The sequence below is a fragment of the Natator depressus genome, chromosome 3, assembly GCF_965152275.1.
Source record: "Natator depressus isolate rNatDep1 chromosome 3, rNatDep2.hap1, whole genome shotgun sequence".
NCBI classification, from domain to species: domain Eukaryota; kingdom Metazoa; phylum Chordata; order Testudines; family Cheloniidae; genus Natator; species Natator depressus.
Genome location: NC_134236.1, coordinates 191,563,990 through 191,584,530, shown reverse-complemented (window position 1 = coordinate 191,584,530; position 20,541 = coordinate 191,563,990).

Below are 20,541 nucleotides of genomic sequence, written 5' to 3'. Positions count from 1 at the left end.
CCTGTGAGATCGGAGTGTCCCAGAGCTCAGGCTCCAGCTGGAGCCCAAACATCTACACTGCAGTTAAACAGCCCCTTAGCCTGAACCACACAAGCCTGAGTCAGCTGGCTCGGCCAACCGCGGGAGTCTAATTGTGGTATAGACATACCCTCTGTGACTTTAAAGCAGCTGGAAAATTATCATTTTGTGTATCTCAAAATTCAAAGTAGAAACATATTCTTTGTTGAAATTTTCCAAATACAGCACACAGATTTCAGCACTGAAACCTTCTAAAAAGTATTAGATATGATGCTAAATATGGCGCTAGACCCATTTAGCAAAGTGTGTAAGCAGAACACAGTGTTTAAATGCTTATCCTGTGGATACTTTATAGTCTATTTTTTAAAAATAATGAAGGGGACCTATTCCACAGACAGGCACTATCCAACCTGAATAGCTCACATATAAAATACCAGATCTTTAGGAGTTTTGTACGCAAAATATTTTTTAAAAGTTTCTACAAACTTTGGTCTTCTATAGTGCCTTGTTCCTTTCCCTCCAGAGATCTTTAAATGTTCTTAAAGCATTAATGAATTAAGCTTCACTACATCTCTTTCAGGTTGGGAAGTACCATTCCTCATTTTACAGATGGGGAAGTTCAGGCAATATAGGTTACATGACTTGCCCAGGCCATAGAAACACATCTGTGACAGAGTGGAGAATAGAACCCAAATCTCTTGACTTCTAACCCTGTACTTTATTGACAAAGTTTATTAAATCAAGTTTGATCTTTTTGGAACTTACAAAGGTAGGTTTTCTACTCTGGAAACAGGGCAAAATCTCCTGCTCATTGCTCTCAAATTCAAACACGCTTTCAGTCTGTGACCGCCTGGTTTTAGAGGTACAGCTTCCATTAATCAAAACTCAGACACTAACAATGCAAAGATAAGGCAGATATTAACACAATACTCAAATTCACTTCTAAATATGATGTTTTCCAATATAGTATTTTCCAACAACTATACCAGAGTCCTTACAATAGCTTTTATCCATGTATGTGTTTTCTGCGCCCCCATTATTAGCGGGATTTGAACTCACACAGGCAGATCCAGAGCCCAGACCTTTTCTAGCTCAGCTACAGGAATAACTAGGAGGGAAGAGGAAAGCATTGTGTTTTTTATCTCTGTGGACCAACTCAAACAAAGAGACACAACACACACAGTGCCAGTTATTTTACACAACTGACATGTTACATACACTTGTTATAGAAGTATACATTACGCAAGTATTTGTGAGATAGCAATGGAATGCTGGGCATCAGAATTCTTGGTTTCTCTTTCCAGCTTTGGGAGCAAACAGTGGTCTAGGCATAGTCACATATAACAACACCACTTCTTGGGTCATCAGGCACCTCTGGATGTATAAACATGAACTGATATCACTTGAGCAAAGAACTAAGATCTCAGTATCAAAGCAGAGGCGGAAGCAGAAATTTCTATGTGCTCTCACTGCTAGAAGGTGACAGAACCACACTGTGTTAGCAAGCTCTCACTTATCCGTGAAATGGATGAACGATAGTAACCTCACCTAAAATAGCAGCATGAAGCCTTGTTTAATAATAAGGCTTGTGAAGGGAACAAAAATATTAATAGCAGTCAATAGAGGAGCTGGGCTTAGAAGTCACTGAAGTTTAGCATATTACCTTCCACAGGAGATACCCCTGACCCTCCTCTTCTCTGAAATCATGTGATAGCTGGAACCCCTGCGGCAGGGACTAAAATCATGAGAGTTGGTAGCCCTGGAGAAAGCATTCAGTTAACAAGTTCATTAATGTCTGAGTTCTGCATAGGGAGCTCTTTCAATAATTAATTGGTCCTCAAAATATCCTGCAGGGCTGCTTGTGGGCCATGGAGCACTCACTGATGGTCTGGGGAGAGCTGGCTGGTCACATTGTACTGGCTTCTCCTTTCTGGCTGTTAAATTGAATTAAAAGAAACTTACTGTCATAAATATAAAGGGAAGGGTAACCACCTTTCTGTATACTGTGCTATAAAATCCCTCCTGGCCAGAGGCAAAACCCTTTCACCTGTAAAGGGTTAAGAAGCTAAGGTAACCCTGCTGGCACCTGACCCAAAATGGCCAATGAGGGGACAAGATTCTTTCAAATCTGGAGGGGGGTACAAAGGTTTGCTCTGTCTGTGTGATGCTTTTGCCGGGAACAGATCAGAAATGCAAGCCTTATATCTCCTGTAAAGTTAGTAAGTAATCTAGCTAGAAAATGCGTTAGATTTTCTTTTGTTTAATGGCTTGTAAAATAAGCTGTGCTGGAGGGAATTTATATTCCTGTTTTGTGTCTTTTTGTAATTTAAGGTTTTGCCTAGAGGGATTCTCTATGTTTTGAATCTGATTACCCTGTAAAGTATTTACCATCCTGATTTTACAGAGGTGATTCTTTTACCTTTTCTTTAAATAAAATTCTTCTTTTAAGAGCCTGATTGATTTTTCATTGTTCTTAAGATCCAAGGGTTTGGGTCTTTGTTCACCTGTACCAATTTGTGAGGATATTATTATCAAGCCTTCCCCAGGAAAGGGGGTGTAGGGCTTGGGGGAATATTTTGGGGGAATAGGACTCCAAGTGGTCCTTTCCCTGTTCTTTGTCTAAAACACTTGGTGGTGGCAGCGTTTTACCTAATCCAAGGGCAAAGACTTTGTACCTTGGGGAAGTTTTAACCTCAGCTGGTAGAAATAAGCTTAGGACGTCTTTCATGCAGGTCCCCACCTCTGTACCCTAGAGTTCAGAGTGGGGAAGGAACCGTGACACTTACAAAGACATCAAATACTTCCTTATTGTTACTTTTCCATGAAAGCAATTACTGTAGTTGCCACAGGGATGTCATGTGATCATGAGTGGGAGGAGAAGTAGCCCCATAATCCTGAATCAAACAGGTGTTCTGTTCTCTCTATTATTACATGCTCCACATCCACCCTATGAAAAAGTTTGAAACCCCCTGGAATAATGTACAGGGTTCCTACTGGCTTGAGATTTCTCTCCTTCTATAAGCACCACCTAGTGGTGGCCCAGAATAAATTCTGATTTTGTTTCATTGTTTTGAATTGTTCCTTAGCACACTTCCAATGAGAACTGGGTACAACCAAAAGCATGTTCAGATCTTTCACTTTGTTTTCGGAGTACAGACAGCAGCAGGGGCTAGGAAATGGTTGCGGGGTAGAAGAGGATTGCTTCTAGAGTTTGTCTAGGAAGTTTTGCTGCTAGAAAAAGTAACATTTTAAACTGGAGCTAGTGATAATTGAAACAACAGTGAAAATACAGGAAAAAAGGGTAATTGGGGGTGGAAATTAATATTTCATCTCAGAGAGTGGTTACAAATTATTGACCTTCTCCTAAAGTTTTGGAGGAAAGCTAGTTGTTTGGGAATTGTTACAGTCTACAGATGATAAATGTACAATGCAAGTTCCTCCACAAAGAAGTGCTCAGACACTTTTACAATAATTATTTTATATAAAGCAGCGTGACACTCTCCTCAGGACATCCAGAACTATAAGGCACTGTTACTGTTCTACATCAGCAACAGTGAGATTTGCTGGTGCTTAACTGTGTGTCAGCTGCCTGCCATACCAGCCTGTTCACCACACCCGCAAACTCTGCCTGTCTTAACTTTGCCTTGCAGATAAGAATCATTGAACCCTGGCTCCCGGGTTCCCCAGAGACATCCTCAGTGTCCAGTCTCTGAGACTGGACACTCACAGAAATTATTACATTTGCTGCCCCCATAGAGACAGTGCACACGGTAGTCTATTTTGTCAGCTGAAGACTCACTCTAACTTTAATATACTGAACAGAGGGTTTTGTGATAAAACTAAGTTTATTCACAAAGAACAGAGATTTCAGTGATACTAAGCAAGAAAAAGAGAGGGGCATAGTTACAAACAAAGCATGCTTTTGAGTGACTAAAACTTAATTCTAGTGAGTTATGTCTTCGCCTAAATACCTTTCTCACTCACAGCGTATCCAGCCCTTTCTGGTCGGAAGGTCTAACATTTGCAGAATGAGAAGGTGCAGTTCCCTTTGTTTCGTAAGTGATGGATAACTATCTTTTTGCTCCCCTTATATTTTCCAGAGTCCATTGTCTTTGCCTCAAGAGCCAGAATTCCCAGGGGTGCAGACTCTATCCCCTGCTATGCTCACTAAGCTGTCTCCTCCACCACTTTGAAACTGGATTGATTTGATTAACCTATATGTAAATGTACTTTCATTGTCTATGGCTTACAAAGCTTGACCCAGACAGATAAATCCACATTCCTTTTTCTAAGGCAGGTTTGTTTATTCTTTGCCACCAAAAGATAGTGTAAGAACATATTTCCAGTACATATACATAACTCTTTACAGACAACGCATACATACGTCACACTATGATATTCCTGAGTAGCGTGTCACCAGCTTTCATAAAAGACCTTACTCAATACACTTTTGTAATACAACAATATTGTATACAACCAGTTGATTCAATTGCCTATTCTTTGGTGTTCAGACCCCCTGTTCTTCCCCTAGTATATCTGAACCCTGATTGTCACAACCAATGTGGCACTGTAGGATGTGTGTCACATGGAGACCTTGTCTGTATTACATAAATTTGCCTCAGACTAAATACACTGGCATAAAAGGAGAAGGCTCTATGCTGGGGTGGGCAAATGTTTTGGCCCAAGGGCCACATCTGGGTATGGAAATTGTATGGCAGGCCATGAATGCTCATGAAATTGGGGGTTGGGGTGTGGAAGGGGGTGAGGGCTCTGGCTGGGGGGTGCAATCTCTGGGGTGGGGCCAGAAATGAGGAGTTCAGGGTGCAGGAGGGGGCTCCAGACTTGGGCAGGGGGTTGGGGGGGGTGAGGGCTCTGGCTAGGGGTGAAGGCTCTGGGGTGGGGCTGAGGATGAGGGGTTGGGGATGCAGGAGGCTGCTCTGGACTGGGATCGAGGGGTTTGGAGGACGGGAAGGGGATCAGGGCTGGGGCAGGGAATTGGGGCCCGGGAAGGGGGCAGGAGTGCAGGCTCCGGGCGGCGCTTACCTCAAGCAGCTCCTGGAAGCAGCGGCATGTCCCCCTCCAGCTCCTATGCAGAGGTGTGGCCAAGCTTGCTATCTATGGCACCTGAGCCAAATTTTTCACTGTTGGTGGATGAACTGTACATGAGCAAGAAAATTAGGTATTTAGGCATCTAATTGACTAATTTGCTCAGACAAATAACTAACCCACCCACATTAGAGATTTTGAGCATGCAGAAACTAAGAATCTGAAAAGCAAGCATGGAAAAATAAGCTTGTTATTTTGACTCTGCAAAAGTGGAGGGTAATGGTAAAAATTTGACCCTGCATTTTTCGGTGCTGTAGATTTTCTATCATGTCAAATGAATATAATACTTCCCTTCTTCAAAGTGGTGTTATGAGGCTTAATCAATGTTTGTTAATGGCACCAAGATCCATAGATTTGCTTGAATTCACTGATATCTCTGACAGTGAAACGTCCTGCTCCTGCAGCTGTGACTTTCACTGTGCATGAGGATTCACGTGACTACAAGAGCTCAGATGGTAGAGCTGCTGATTATGCTTGTAAGAGATCTTGGTTTAAAGCCCATTAGGAGTGAATTTGTTACACAGTCCAGAACTGTGTATCCCGAGTCACTGTTATCCTATTATTTAAATCTGTTGATATAAACTGAATAACAGAATTGTAAATTAAGCTTATTAGAGTCACCCCTATTATACAGACCATTTTTCATTACTTGGGCGCAACGGGTTCAGGGATTGCAGTGATTTACTCATAATTCTGTAGTTAACATGCCAGAATATATACAAACTCTGCTATATAGTTTACTATAGAGATATTTGTTTAATTTGCATCTCTGTCAGAAATTGGTGCAAAATCCAGTTTTACTGGATCTGCAAAGAGGATGGCATGTGCAGCAGAATTTTACGCTCTGGTAAAAGTATTTGCAGGTAAAAACTGACTTTCATTTTTGCATCTAACAGAAGAACACCACCAGGCTGATGAATTTTCAGTTGCTGATGTGAATCAAAAGAAAACACATCCAGTCTCTGGTGTGATCAGAGGCCTCACACGAACATGCCTCTCCCCTCCAGATGGAATTTGTAGGCCTCTAACTTTACAGTGAACTAGCGTGGTAACCAGCAATGTTTTCAGATAGTGTTTGTCCAGATACTGTACCTCGCAGTACCCCTGTCTCAGGAAGACTACGGTCCTGAAGTACACAAGGGAACAAAGTTCTAACTCACCAGGTAGTTAGGACTTGTGCAAGAACTGCAGATCATGGCAGGTGAGGTCCTCAAAGAAATGTAATAAAACATTTTCTGCAGGCCCTAAGCTATGCATAACTTTTCTGCCTGGTTTCAGGGATCTAACCATAAAATCCACCAATGACATTGTCGCTTTCTATGACATCAGGTGTGATGTCACAAGTGTGATTTCTGAACTACTGCAATTTTGTTGGCTCAGGTTCTCTACACTCAGCACTGAAAGAGGACACACTGACCTGGAGTTAGATTGAAATCTAGAACAATAGCAAAACTTTGGAATATTCCTGAGTTTTATATTCAGATAACTTATTTTTATGATCAAGCTTGGATAGATTTTAACTTTTTATTCCTTTTTGTTGTTCCTATCTATTTAATTGGCTGTTTTAAAATTTGTGACTCCAAGCTGCAAGATTTGCCAAAAGATCATCCATTTGGGCAAAACCTTGGTGGGGACTGGATTCAGTTGTGCTCCAGTTAAGGAGGAAAAGCAGAAACGATGAAAGGAGCTCACGTAAGATTCTCTTTCTTGCTTTAAGATGGAAACCAAACTCCCTGAGGAAGGAGAAGGGATGTTGGTTAAAGATAGACGAAAGATCTCTGAACTGGACGCCTTTGGGGATATGTCAGTTTTACATGGCGTACCTCCTGTGGTGGAGGTAGTGTTTCCCAATAGTTCTGATTGCAAACCTTGAGAAGTGGGAAAGCCAATTTCTGTGCAATAAATAATGTAAAAACAAGATAATGACTAATATGTTTAACATGACAATTAAAATATCATTCTGAAGATGAATTTCCTATTTAGTTGATTGGAGAGTCCTCAAATTATTCAAATTGCCCATTAGGTGAATTTCCTTCAACATCTTTTGGTTGATGAGATTAATGCACTTTCACCTGTAGTATCAGGGAGCAGCTGTGATTTCCCAGGAGACCTTAAATTTCATCCCATGTTTTCCCTATGGAGAGGTCCGGTTATGCATTCAGAACCTGTTGCTTGTTCAAGTTAACCCCTAAAGAAGCTGGATCGTCACCCCAGGGCTCTTTTGGGCTGGGGGATCTCCAGTCACCTAATTCGCTAGGAGTTGACACATCTGTTGCTTTTGAAACCATTTTTTTTATTACTTTTTTCCTCTTTCTGCATGAACTTCTGCTGCTTAGTCAGAGGAGGAGGAAGCAAAGTGGATGGTGTGTAAATTAGACCCAGCACAAATCAATGTATATGAAAACCTTCATGCTAGACGCTAGCAATGGTCTCTTAAATTACTACTATGTAGATAGTCATGGGGATCTCCTGTGCTTTGGCTGACTCTGTGCTCTTGCTGGTGAAAAAAGTCCCTGTATTGATTTATTTTCTATATATTTCTACTTTAAAAAGACACATCAATTGCTGAAGCATCTGGGCACATCTGCAACTATCTGAGAGTGGCAGGTGCCTCATGCTTCAAAGGGAATAAACAGAACCACGCAATTTCAAGTGATCTGTTCCCTGCTGGCCAGTCCCAGCTTCTGGCAGTTGGAAGCTTAGGGACACCTGAAGCATGGGGTTAGATCCCTGATCATCCGGGCTAATAGCTATTGATGGACTAATCTTCCATGAATTTATCTAATTCTTTTTTTAAACAAATTATACTTTTGGCCTTCACCACACCCCCTGGCAATGAATTCCACAGGCTGTGCATTGTGTGAAGAAATTCTTCCTTTCATTTATTTTAAACCTGCTGCCTATTAATTTCATGGAGTGATCCATAGTTCTTATGTTTATGTGATGGGGTAAATAACACAACTTCCCTATTTACTTTCTCTACACCATTCATGGTTTTATAGACCTCTATTACATTGCCCCTCAATCATGTTTTTCCCCAAGGTGAATGGTCCCAGTCTTTTTAATGTCTTGTGTAGTGAGGGGATGTGGCCTCCCTCCAAGACTGATGGGGAAGAACCCCTGCCCAGCCCTTGGTGGGCGGAGCCAGGACACCCATACCCGCCCTGCCGAAAGCAGAGGGGTGGGACAGGAAGTATAAAATACAGGACCTGCAGCTCAGTTGGGCTGGAGCTGCTGGAGGAGACAGATGCCTCCTGCTGGGGATTGAACCTGACGGAGACCTCTACAGCACCGAGGACCCGAAGAAGCTGCCTGCTGCCAGGGACGCCAAGGAGTTGCTGGGACTGCCACTCACCTCGGGGAAACAGGGGATGACCATGAGACATAGTTACACCATGAGGGGAATGTAGGCAGTAGCCTAGGGACATCAAACTTTCGTTTGGTTGTGTTGTTACCTGAATCCAGGTCACTGTGTTTTGGCTGAATCCCTGCTGACCCAGTGGTGAAACTATCCACCACTGTTAAGTCCCTGAGCTGGGACCTGATGGAATAGGGTGGGCCTGGGTCTCCCTACCACCTGCTGCCAACCCCACCCATGGGATGGCAGCCTCCCCACCTTAAGCCAAGAGGCCTGCGTTTGTCTGCCATTTGCCAGAGCTAGGATGACAGACCGTTTGGTGCTCTGAATCTTGCCTAAGGGCCTGAGCCCCTAGACTGTTTGATGTTCTGCCCTGCCTGTGGCCAGGCCCCTGGACTACCTACCGCTTGGCCCTGCCTAGAAGGCCAGGGCCTTCGAGACTGCTAATCCCCTGATAATCCTTGCCTAGAGAGGGACCTGAGAGTGAGGGGGCATGGCCTCCCTCTGAGATTGACGGGGAGGGATCACCACTAATTCCTACACTCCTCGTATGGAAGCTGGTCCATACTCCTAATCATTTTCATTGCCCTTCTCTGCTCCCCCTCCATTTCTAATGTATCTTTTTTGAGATGCGCTGACCAGAACTCCATGTAATATGCAAGGTGTGTGCGTACCATGGATTTATATAGTGGCATTATGATATTCTCTTGTTTTATTATCTATCACTGTCCTAGTGGTTTGTAACATTCTGTTAGCTTTATTGACTGATGCTGCACATTGAGCAGAGGTTTTAGGGAACTATCCAGGGTGACACTAAGGTCTTTCTTAAGTGGTAACAGCTAATTTAGACCCCATCATTGTATAGGTATAAATGAGATTTTTTTCCCAATGTGCATTATTTTGCACTTATCAACATTGAATTTCATCTGCCATTTTGTTTCATCTGCCATTTTGTTACCCAGTCACCCAGTTTTATGAGTTCCCTTTATAATTCATCACAGTCAGCTTTGGATTTAACTATCTTGAGTAACTTAGTATTGTCTGAAAACTCTGCCACCCTATAGTTCACCCCCTTTTCCAGATCACTTATGAATGTTGAACAGCACAGATCTTTGGGGGACCCTGCTGTTTACCCCTCTCCATTGTGAAAACTGACTGTTTATTCCTACCTTTTATTTCTTATCTTTTAACCAGTTACTGGTTCATGAAAGGACCTTACTACTTATCCCATGACTGCTTGTTTTGCTTAAGAGCCTTTGGTAAGGGACCTTGTCAAAGGCTTTCTGAAAGTCCAAGTATACTATACCTACCGGATCACCCTTTTCCATAGGCTTGTTGACTCCCTCAAAGAATTCTAATAGACTGGTGAGGCGTGATTGCCCTTTACAGAAGTCATGTTGACTCTTCCCCAACATATCATGTTTATCTGTGTGCCTGATAATTCTGTTCTACACTATGGTTTCAGCCAATTTGCCTGGTACTGAAATTAAATTTACGAACCTGTAATTGCCAGGATTGCCTCGAGAGCTTTTTTATTTTTTTAAATCAGCATTTCATTAGCTACCCTACAGTCATCTGGTACAGGGGCTGATTTAAGTGACAGGTTAATGCCACAGTTAGTAGTTCTGCAATTTCATATTTTAGTTCCTTTAGAACTCTTGGATGAATCCCATCTGGTCCTGTTTAATTTATCAATTTGTTCCAAAATCTCTTCTATTGACACCTCAGTCTGGGACAGCTCCTCAGATTTCTTACCTAAAAAGAGTGGTCCGTGTGTGTGGATCTCCCCCATATCTTCTGCAGTGAAGACTGACACAAAAATGAATTTAGCTTTCCCACAATGGCCTTGTCTTCCATGAGTGCTCCTTTAGCACCTTGATCTCCCAGTGGCCCCACCAACTGTTTACATGATTCCTACTTCTGATTTACTTTTAAAAAATTGTTGTCAGTTTTTGTGTCCTTATCTAGTTGCTCTTCAAAATCTTTCTTGGCCTGCCTTATTATAATTTTACACTTGACTTGCCAGAGCTTATGGTCCTTTCTATTTTTTCTCAGTGTAAGATTTAACTTTCAATTTTTAAAAGATGTCTTTTTGCCTCTAACTGCTTCCTTTGTTCTGCTGTTTAGCCATTTTTTGTCCTTTTACTGCTTTTTTGTTTGTATTTTTTTAATTTGAGGTATACATTTAGTTTGAGCCTGTTATGGTGTTTTAAAATAGTCTCCATGCAGTTTGAAGGCACTTCATGCTTGTGACTGTTCATTTTATTTTCCTTTTAACTAGTTTCCTCATTTTTGTGTAGTTCCCTTTTTTGAAGTTACATGCTACTGTGGTGGGTTTCTTTGTATTTCCCCCACCCCCACAAAGATGTTTAAATTTAATTACATTATGGTCATTATTACTGAGTGGTTCAGCTATATTAACCTTTTGGACCAGATCTGGTGCTCCACTCAGGACTAAATCAAGAGTTGCATCTTCCCTGGTGGATTCCAGGACAAGCTGCTCCAAGAAGCAGTCATAGGAGCAGCCATGCTAAATCCTTGACTTGCTTTTTGATGGCTGCATTCTTACTAAGACCAGGACTGATAACATACTTGAAAATTTGGAAACAATCAGGCCTGCAGGGCCTGTCCTTCTAGGTTCTGTTGTATTAATTCAGATGAACTGTATGGGCCCAAAGGGTCAAAGGTGTTAACATGACCCTGTCACTAGCCAACATTAACCAGTGTTAAACAATGGTTGGGGCTTGATATACAGAGACCCTCAGCCTGCTTAGTACCATGGCAAACACTGGTCAAAAGCATATTAACCAGCAATTTTCTGGCCTTCCTTCCTGCCTCCTCATCCAGGTTCAGGAGCAGCAGGGGCCAGGAAGAAACTGACATGGAGCCCATAGCCACTCTTTACTGAGCCATGAAGCATGAGGTGTGCTGCTGACTGGGAGGTAGGTTTCTCTCCTGCAGCTTGCAGTGGGGTTGTTATGGGCTCAGGGAGGTGCAGGTGGACTCTACTTCTAGCGATGGGAGGGAGATGAAGGTTACTGAAGTAAGGCAGGAGTGAGCCTTATGGTTGGAGTGTATGTCTGAAGGAGAAGATCGGGAGGAGTATTCTTGGGTATCTTAAGCTGCCAAGGCCTGAATGTGGGATGCCGTGCGTGACAAAGACTCAGAGTGAGGGACACACACAATAATATTCTTCATGCAGGAAGGATATTATTCATGCCGAATGAATTATTCATGCATGCTGTGGGAGTCATCTCTTTAGCATCAGTAACTCTTTCTATAACCCCAGTTTCACAATTCTTCATATCTGAAGTAAATGATTTTCAGCATTAGAAGGGGCCCCAAATTTGGGTGGGGTGTAGAAGCCCTTGGGTCTGAAAAAGAAGGGTGTCCCTCAGAATGAAAGGACATTTGACAGGTGTGATCTCAGTGCAGAATGCTGATCTTCTGTGGCCTAAGGGTTAATTCTCTACCATAAGCAGCAGTTTTCTCTAGAGGGACTAAATTTTCTTCTTTCCAGATCAGAAATAGAGGCAGGCAGTGTGTGTGTCTGTGTGAGAGAGAGAGAGCTGAAATGTATTGCTGCCTGGTGGCTATTTATCCTGTGCAAAATGAATTGGTGGTTTTTGTGATGAAGACTGGGAGAATAACATGAGGGGGAAAGGAGTTCAGGAGAGCTGGCTGTATTTTAAAGAATCCTTATTGGGGTTACAGGGACAAACCATCCTGATGTGTAGAAAGAATAGTAAATATGGCAGGTGACCAGCTTGGCTTAACAGTGAAATCCTTGCTGATCTTAAACACAAAAAAGAGGCTTACAAGAAGTGGAAGATTGGACAAATGACCAGGGATGAGTATATAAATATTGCTCGGGCATGTAGGAATGGAATCAGGAAGGCTAAATCACACCTGGAGTTGCAGCTAGCGAGGGATGTTAAGAGTAACAAGAAGGGTTTCTTCAGGTATGTTGGCAATAAGAAGAAAGCCAAGGAAAGTGTGGGCTCCTTACTAAATGAGGGAGGCAACCTAGTGACAGAGGATGTGGAAAAAGCTAACGTACTCAATGCTTTTTTTGCCTCTGTCTTCACGAACAAGGTCAGCTCCCAGACTACTGCACTGGGCAGCACAGCATGGGGTGGAGGTGGCCAGCCCTCTGTGAAGGAAGAAGTGGTTTGGGACTATTTAGAAAAACTGGACGTGCACAAGTCCATGGGGCCGGATGCGTTGCATCCAAGAGTGCTAAAGGAATTGGCGGATGTGATTGCAGAGCCATTGGCCATTATCTTTGAAAACTCATGGCGATCGGGGGAAGTCCCGGAAGATTGGAAAAAGGCTAATGTAGTGCCCATCTTTAAAAAAGGGAAGAAGGATGATCCTGGGAACTACAGGCCGGTCAGCCTCACCTCAGTCCCCGGAAAAATCATGGAGCATGTCCTCAAGGAATCAATTCTGAAGCACTTAGACGAGAGGAAAGTGATCAGGAACAGTCAGCATAGATTCACCAAGGGAAAGTCATGCCTGACTAATCTAATTGCCTTCTATGATGAGATAACTGGTTCTGTGGATGAAGGGAAAGCAGTGGACATGTTATTCCTCGACTTTAGCAAAGCTTTTGACACGGTCTCCCGCAGTATTCTTGTCAGCAAGTTAAAGAAGTATGGGCTGAATGGATGCACTACAAGGTGGGTAGAAAGTTGCCTAGATTGTCGGGCTCAACGGGTAGTGATCAATGGCTCCATGTCTAGTTGGCAGCCGGTATCTAGCGGAGTGCCCCAAGGGTCGGTCCTGGGGCCAGTTTTGTTCAATATCTTCATTAATGATCTGGAGGATGGTGTGGATTGCACCCTCAGCAAGTTTGCAGATGACACTAAACTGGGAGGAGTGGTAGATACGCTGGAGGGTAGGGATAGGATACAGAGGGACCTAGACAAATTGGAGGATTGGGTCAAAAGAAATCTGATGAGGTTCAATAAGGATAAATGCAGAGTCCTGAACTTAGGACGGAAGAATCCAATGCACCGCTACAGACTAGGGACCGAATGGCTAGGCAGCAGTTCTGCAGAGAAGGACCTAGGGGTGACAGTGGACGAGAAGCTGGATATGATTCAACAGTGTGCCCTTGTTGCCAAGAAGGCCAATGGCATTTTGGGGTGTATAAGTAGGAGCATTGCGAGCAGATCGAGGGACGTGATCATTCCCCTCTATTCGACATTGGTGAGGCCTCATCTGGAGTACTGTGTCCAGTTTTGGGCCCCACACTACAAGAAGGATGTGGAGAAATTGGAGAGAGTCCAGCCAAGGGCAACAAAAATGATTAGGGGACTGGAACACATGAGTTATGAGGAGAGGCTGAGGGAACTGGGATTGTTTAGTCTACGGAAGAGAAGAATGAGGAGGGATTTGATAGCTGCTTTTAACTACCTGAAAGGTGGATCCAAAGAGGATGGATCTAGACTATTCCCAGTGATAGCAGATGACAGGACAAGGAGTAATGGTCTCAAGTTGCCATGGGAGAGGTTTAGGTTGGATATTAGGAAAAACTTTTTCACTAGGAGGGTGGTGAAACACTGGAATGCGTTACCTAGGGAGGTGGTGGAATCCCCTTCCTTAGAAGTTTTTAAGGTCAGGCTTGACAAAGCCCTGGCTGGGATGATTTAGTTGGGACTGGTCCTGCTCTGGGCAGGGGGTTGGACTAGATGGCCTCCAGAGGTCCCTTCCAACTTTGTTATTCTATGATTCTATGATATGTCTACACTACAGTTAAAAACCCATGCCAGCTGACTCGGGCTCAGGGGTGAGGGGTTGAGCTAAGAGGCTGTTTAATTGTGGTGTAGACATTCAGGCTTGGGCTACACGTAGTGGGGTCCCAAAGCTTGGGCTCCAGTTTTCAACAGACCCTTAGCCCGAGTCAGCTGGCATGGGCCAGCCACAGGTGTCTAATTACAATGTAGACAAACCCACACAGAACTCTAGAAACTGGACAGAAACCTCCAAAACACTCTGCCCTTGTGTTGGAGTGCTCTGCTCTTTCAGGCCCCCTAAGCATGCTGCACCCCACCCTACTGGTGTTCCTAGGAGCAGCCCCTGATGAGTCGGCCACTGACCTGGGACTTCTGAGGTTAATTCACAGTCAGGCTTCAGAGGTATCTCCTGCTGACACTCCCATCTGGGAACTGAACTTATTTAACTTACCCACTCCTCTTTAAAGTGTGGAAGTCCTTGCAGAAGAAGAGGGAAGGGATGGTGCTGTCTGGTTGCCAATGTAGGGAGTGTTGGGAGATTTAGTTGCTGTCCTGTTTGGAGGGCATTTTGGTTTTTGAGAGGAAGCTGCATGGAAGGATCACAGCTCTTTGACAAGCTGTTTTTGCTGGTGCACACTGGGCAGTCTCTTGCAGTAGAGACACTATCCCAAAGTAGATCTAATACTTAGATCTAGGTATCAGTGATTTCAGCTTTGTAGTGTGTAATAAAACTCTCAATTGAGTCTAAATTAGCTTTTATTATACAACAGGGCAGGAAGGGACATAACACTCTCTCTACTCATTGAGCTTTGGAACCCATGTCCCTTGCCTAGCAAATACCGTTCAGTTGAAGGTGAGTCCTTCCATTGGGGTATGCCAGGTATAGTTATGCTGCCCTTGGTTCACACAACAAGGATAACAACCCTTTTATTAATCCTGCCCCAATAACAAGGAGACTGGGGATCCAACACCAGCCACAAGTGATCATTTGGGCAAGCAATTTCATCATGCTGAACACCTAGGCAGGTTGGGTGTGTCCATGCAAATGAGATCAGCTACTAAAGTCCTTTTCCACAGCTCACCACTAGATGTCAGGGAAGAGCTCATTCTGACTCTGCTTACACATGTTTTCTAGGCTTTTAATAATTTTTGTTGCTCTTCTGTGGACTTTCTCCAATTTGTCCACATCTTTCCCAAAGTGTGGTAACTGGAACTGGACGCAATACTGCATTTGATGCCTTATCTGTGCTGGGTAGAGTGGAAGAATTAGTTTGTGTGTCTTCCTTAAAACACTCCTGATAATACATCCCAGAATGATGTTTGCTCTTTTTGCAACAGTGTTACATTTCTTCCTCATAGTTAGTTTGTGATCCACTATAACCCCCAGTTCCTTTTCTGCAGTACTTCCTAGGTAGTCATTTCCCATTTTGTATTTGTGCAGCTGATTATTCCTTAAGTGCAGTACTTGGCATTTGTCCTTATTGAATTTCATCTTATTTATTTCAGATCATTTCTCCAGTTTAAGATCATTTTGGATTCTAATCCTATCCTCTAAAGCACTTGCAACCCCTCCCACCTTGCTATCGTCCACAAACTTTATAAGTGTACTCTCTGTCATTATCCAAATAATTTATGAAGATATTGAATAGAACTGGACCCAGGACAGATCCCTGTAGAACCCCACTTGGTATGCCCTTCCAGCTTAGCCATGAACCATTGATAACTACTCCGCCTACAGTTTTCCAACCAGTTGTGCACCCACCTTGTAGCAGATTCGCCTAGGCTATATTTCTCTAGTTTGTTTACAAGAAGGTCATGGAGACAGTATCAAAAGCATTTCTAAAGTCAAGGTATATCACATCTACTGCTTTCCCCTATCCACAAGGCTTGATACCCCGTCAGAGAAGGACATTAGATTGGTTTGACATGATGATTATTAACGATTAATAATAATAATTCATTATTGTCTGATCCCCTCTCTCAATTTCCCACAACTCTGAAAATGTAAACTGATAAATATAAAAAAATGCTTAAAAATAAATAACAATATGATCTGTTGAATATATATATATATATATAAATTGAATTCCACTGAGCCTCCTTAGAATTTGGCCAAATTTTGTTGGATTCTCATAGGGACGGCAAAACACACGTCTGTGACACAAAGGCCACCTCCTCCCAGATTTCAAGACCCTGCTCCTGAGCATGGGGGCAGTGGATTATGTCAAAGAAAAGGTTGCCAGAATTTTTTAACATGGCTAAAACAATGTATTTCCTCCTATTGATATTATTGGAAATGACTCAGCTGTTTTGGCTGACGTTTTCATAAAAGCCTAAACAAACTCAGCCTGAGGCAGACAGTCACTATGGCCAAATTTTAACAGTTTGGGTTGAAATTTCCAAGTTATGAACAACTGAAAACAGGCTCTTGTAATGGGATAACATTATACAGGTGATGCTACCAGCCTCACCTATAAATAAAATATTGTTACATAAACTTTTACCAGAGGGCAAGTTTTAGGAGAGGCTTGTGGGATCTGTTTGATTAGGGGTGTTACTTATATATTTTAATATTAGGGCTGTCAATTCATTGCAGTTAACTCAGACGATTAACTCAAAACAAATTAATTTGATTAAAAAAATTAATCCTGATTAATCGCAGTTTTCATTGCACTTTAACTGTAGAATTGCAATTGAAATTTATTATAAATATTTTGGATGTTTTTCTACATTTTCAAATATGCTGATTTCAACACAGAATACAAAGTGTACAGTGCTCACTTTACATTATTATTTTCATTACAAAGATTTGTACTGTAAAAAAGATAAACAAAAGAAATAGTATTTTTCAATTCAACTCATACAAGTACTGCAGTGCAATCTCTTTATCGTGGCAGTGCAACGTATAAACATAGGGTTTTTTGTTACATAACTGCACTAAAAAACAAAACCATGTAAAACTTTAGAACCTACATTTACGTGCCAGATATGTTAAACATTTGTATGCCCCTTCATGCTTCCATGCTGATGATGCTCATTAAAAAAAAATGTGTTAATTAAATTTATGACTAAACTCCTTGGGAGAATTGAATGTCTCCTGTTCTGTGGTTTTACCTGCATTCTGCCATACATTTCATGTTATGGAAGTCTTGGATGATGACCCAGCAGATATTGTTCAATTTAAGAACACTTTCATTGAAGATTTGACAAAATGTAAAGAAGGTACCAATGTGAGATTTCTAAAGTTAGCTACAACTCTCAACCCAAGGTTTAAGAATTTGAAGTGCCTTCCAAAAGCTGAGAGGGAAGAGGTGTGGAACATGCAGTCAGAAGTTTTACAAGAGCAACACTCTGATGCAGAAACTACAGAACCCAAACCACCAAAAAAGAAAATCAACCTTCTGTTGGTGGCATCTGACTCAGATGATGAAAATGAATATGCATCAGTCTGCACTGCTTTGGATCAATATCGAGCAGAACCTGTCATCCTCAAGGAATAGAAAGTGAGCACTGTACACGTTGTATTCTGTGTTGGAATTGAAATCAATATATTTGAAAATGTAGAAAACATCCAAAAATAATTAAATAAATGGTATTGTTTAACAGCCTCAATGGTAGTTGCTGAGCACTCTTTGAAAATTTGGCCCTTAGTGTTTTCAAAATCCTCTACCTACCAAGGTGCAGAGTCTGGATTGAATTCACTCAATGGAATTTTCCACTTAGCCTATTAATGGAACAGCACACACATCCTCCATATAAGCAGGTATAAATGGTCATAGGGCCATTGACTTCAAGTTAAAAATTTGAAGTCTATGGAGCTATGACAATTTATACTAGCTAAGGATCTATCCCTGTGAGTAGCCCCATTGACTTAAAGTTCAGCAAGTCATTTCAAACTGACCTAATTTCCTTCTTTGACAGGGTTACAGGCCTAGTGTTTGGGGGGAAGCTGTAGACATGATATATCTTGATTTTAGTAAGGCTATTGACATAGTCCCGCATAAAGCAACCAGGCAAATGTGGTCTAGATGAAATGATAGAAATTGATAGAAGGTTTAAAAAAACCTGACTTTGAGGAAAGGTTAAAACAACTGGGCAGATTTTAATCTTGAGAAAAGAAGACTGAGGGGGAACCTAGTAAATTTTCAAATATTTTAAGGGCTGTTACAAAGAGGATGGTGATCAGTTGTTCTCCATGTCCACTGAAGATAGGAAAAGAAGGAATCAGCTTCATCTGCAGCAAAGGAGATTTAGGTTCAATATTAAGAAAACCTTTCTAACTAAGGATAGTTGAATACTGAAATAAGTTACCAAGAGAGATTGTGGAATTCCCATCATTGGAGACTTTTAAGAACAATTTAAACAAACACCTGCCAAGGAAGGTCTAGGTCCAGTCTCAGTGTGGGAGGATGGAATAGATGACCTCTTGAGGTCCCTTTCAGCCCTACATTTCTGTGATTCTATGTGCGTAAGTGTCTGGAAGATCAGGGCCAAGATAGGATTCTAAAAACCGTCATGCTCATTGAAATCCTCAGTGGGAGACATGAGCATTTACAGCACTAACGTTCTGCCCTAATTACAGTTTTACAGAGATTCTAGAAGATCAAAATCACTTAGCTTTGAATTGCATATGATAGCAGGCATTTCAACGTACTCCACAACAAGTCACACAAATGCCACTAACCAAATGCAACAAGCCTCTTCATGCATATAAAAATTTGAGCCTCTTGTGCACAGATAACACTTTAGTTACAATAAGGATATAGTGATGCCTCATATATATTCATGACATTGTCTTTCAGAAGGGCAGTCTTTGTTAGAAAGATGTCTTTCTGCCATTCTGTGGGGTTCCAGAATCGCTCAGCTTCACTTTGTATCCTGTCATTTTAAAGGTGTGTGACTATATGTACCTCAGTTGGTGTAAATCAGATTAGCTGCTTTGAAGTCAAAGAAATCAAGCTAATTTATACTAGTTGGGGGGTGGAGACTTTACAACTGTTGCCTCCTTTTCTGATATCTGTGTCACTCCTTTGCCAAGTGATAAGAGAAGTCCAGGGCCTTGCATGTTGGCTTCCCACTGAAAGAAAAATCACGGACATGTTTACACATATGCTCCAGTCCTGAACTGTGATGGTCAAGCAGTATGCAGGTCAATCCCTTCCTCCAGGACTTTCAGCCCAACACCAAAGCTTGACTCCGTGGGAGTAACTCTGCCTCTAGAATTGGCTCTAATCAGATCCCATGGCAAAGAACAAACTCTCCCATTGTGTATGTAGCTCCCTTACTCCTGAAGCTCCTTTTACACACAGAACTATGCATGACCCATGGAAAACCAACACCACAAGATGTCTTCCCAAGAGTCAAAAACCCCTGCACCCATGAAAGATCAAGACCAGATTACTAATGAACAATACTTTGCATTTCTGTAGTATGTTCCACCCACCAATGTCAAAGTGCTTAGTAGTATGATCAGGACTAGTGATAAGTCAGTGTGTTACCTGGGGTTATCTGAACCCAAAGCTATTGTAACTATTTTCCAGGTGATGTCAGGATATAAATCAGTGGGGGGACACAGCACCTCCATCTGATAAATGATTGGTATACACAAGAGTGTTTCCACCCCAAAAAATCCTTGTTTTTATTGAGGACAAAGCATACACCTAAAATAGCACCCCAAAAATAGTTATCCAAAGTTTGAGGAGGTGTTGAGTGATTCAGCAGCAGGATTCTGGTGGCCAGCCTTTCTCCTAGCTGCTGGGGAGTTTGATGCCAGTCTCCTAGCTCGCAGAAAATCCAAACTTCTTCAAAGTATACTTTCTAACTAATCTTTTTATAGGTAACTTAAAACAAAGCATAACTCAAAGTAACTGCTAAGAGGCTGGGATTTTCCTAGCAAAGAACTGATAATTTCTACTTATGAGGAAAGCATCTTCCAGCAAGAAACTTACAAAACACAGGTACTCAGACCAAGGTCAGTTTTCCACCCCCAACCCGCCATGAATCTGTGCTTGTTAGTGACACGCTTCAGTTGGGTTTTTTGTCTGCCTAAACCAAAGCCAGATTTTTCCAGATTCTGTGGTGTTCTTGCTTCCAGTCTATGGTGACTAAGTGCACAAGATAGCTGTGGGTTATGTCACATAAGTAACAGTCAGCATAAGTAACAGTCAGCTTGGATTTGTCAAGAACAAATCATCTCAAACCAACCTAATAGCTTTCTTTGACAGGGAAACAAGCCTTATGGATAGGGGTCAGGGGGAAGCTGTAGATGTGGTCTATCTTGACTTCAGTAAGGCTTTTGATACTGTCTCACCTGACTTT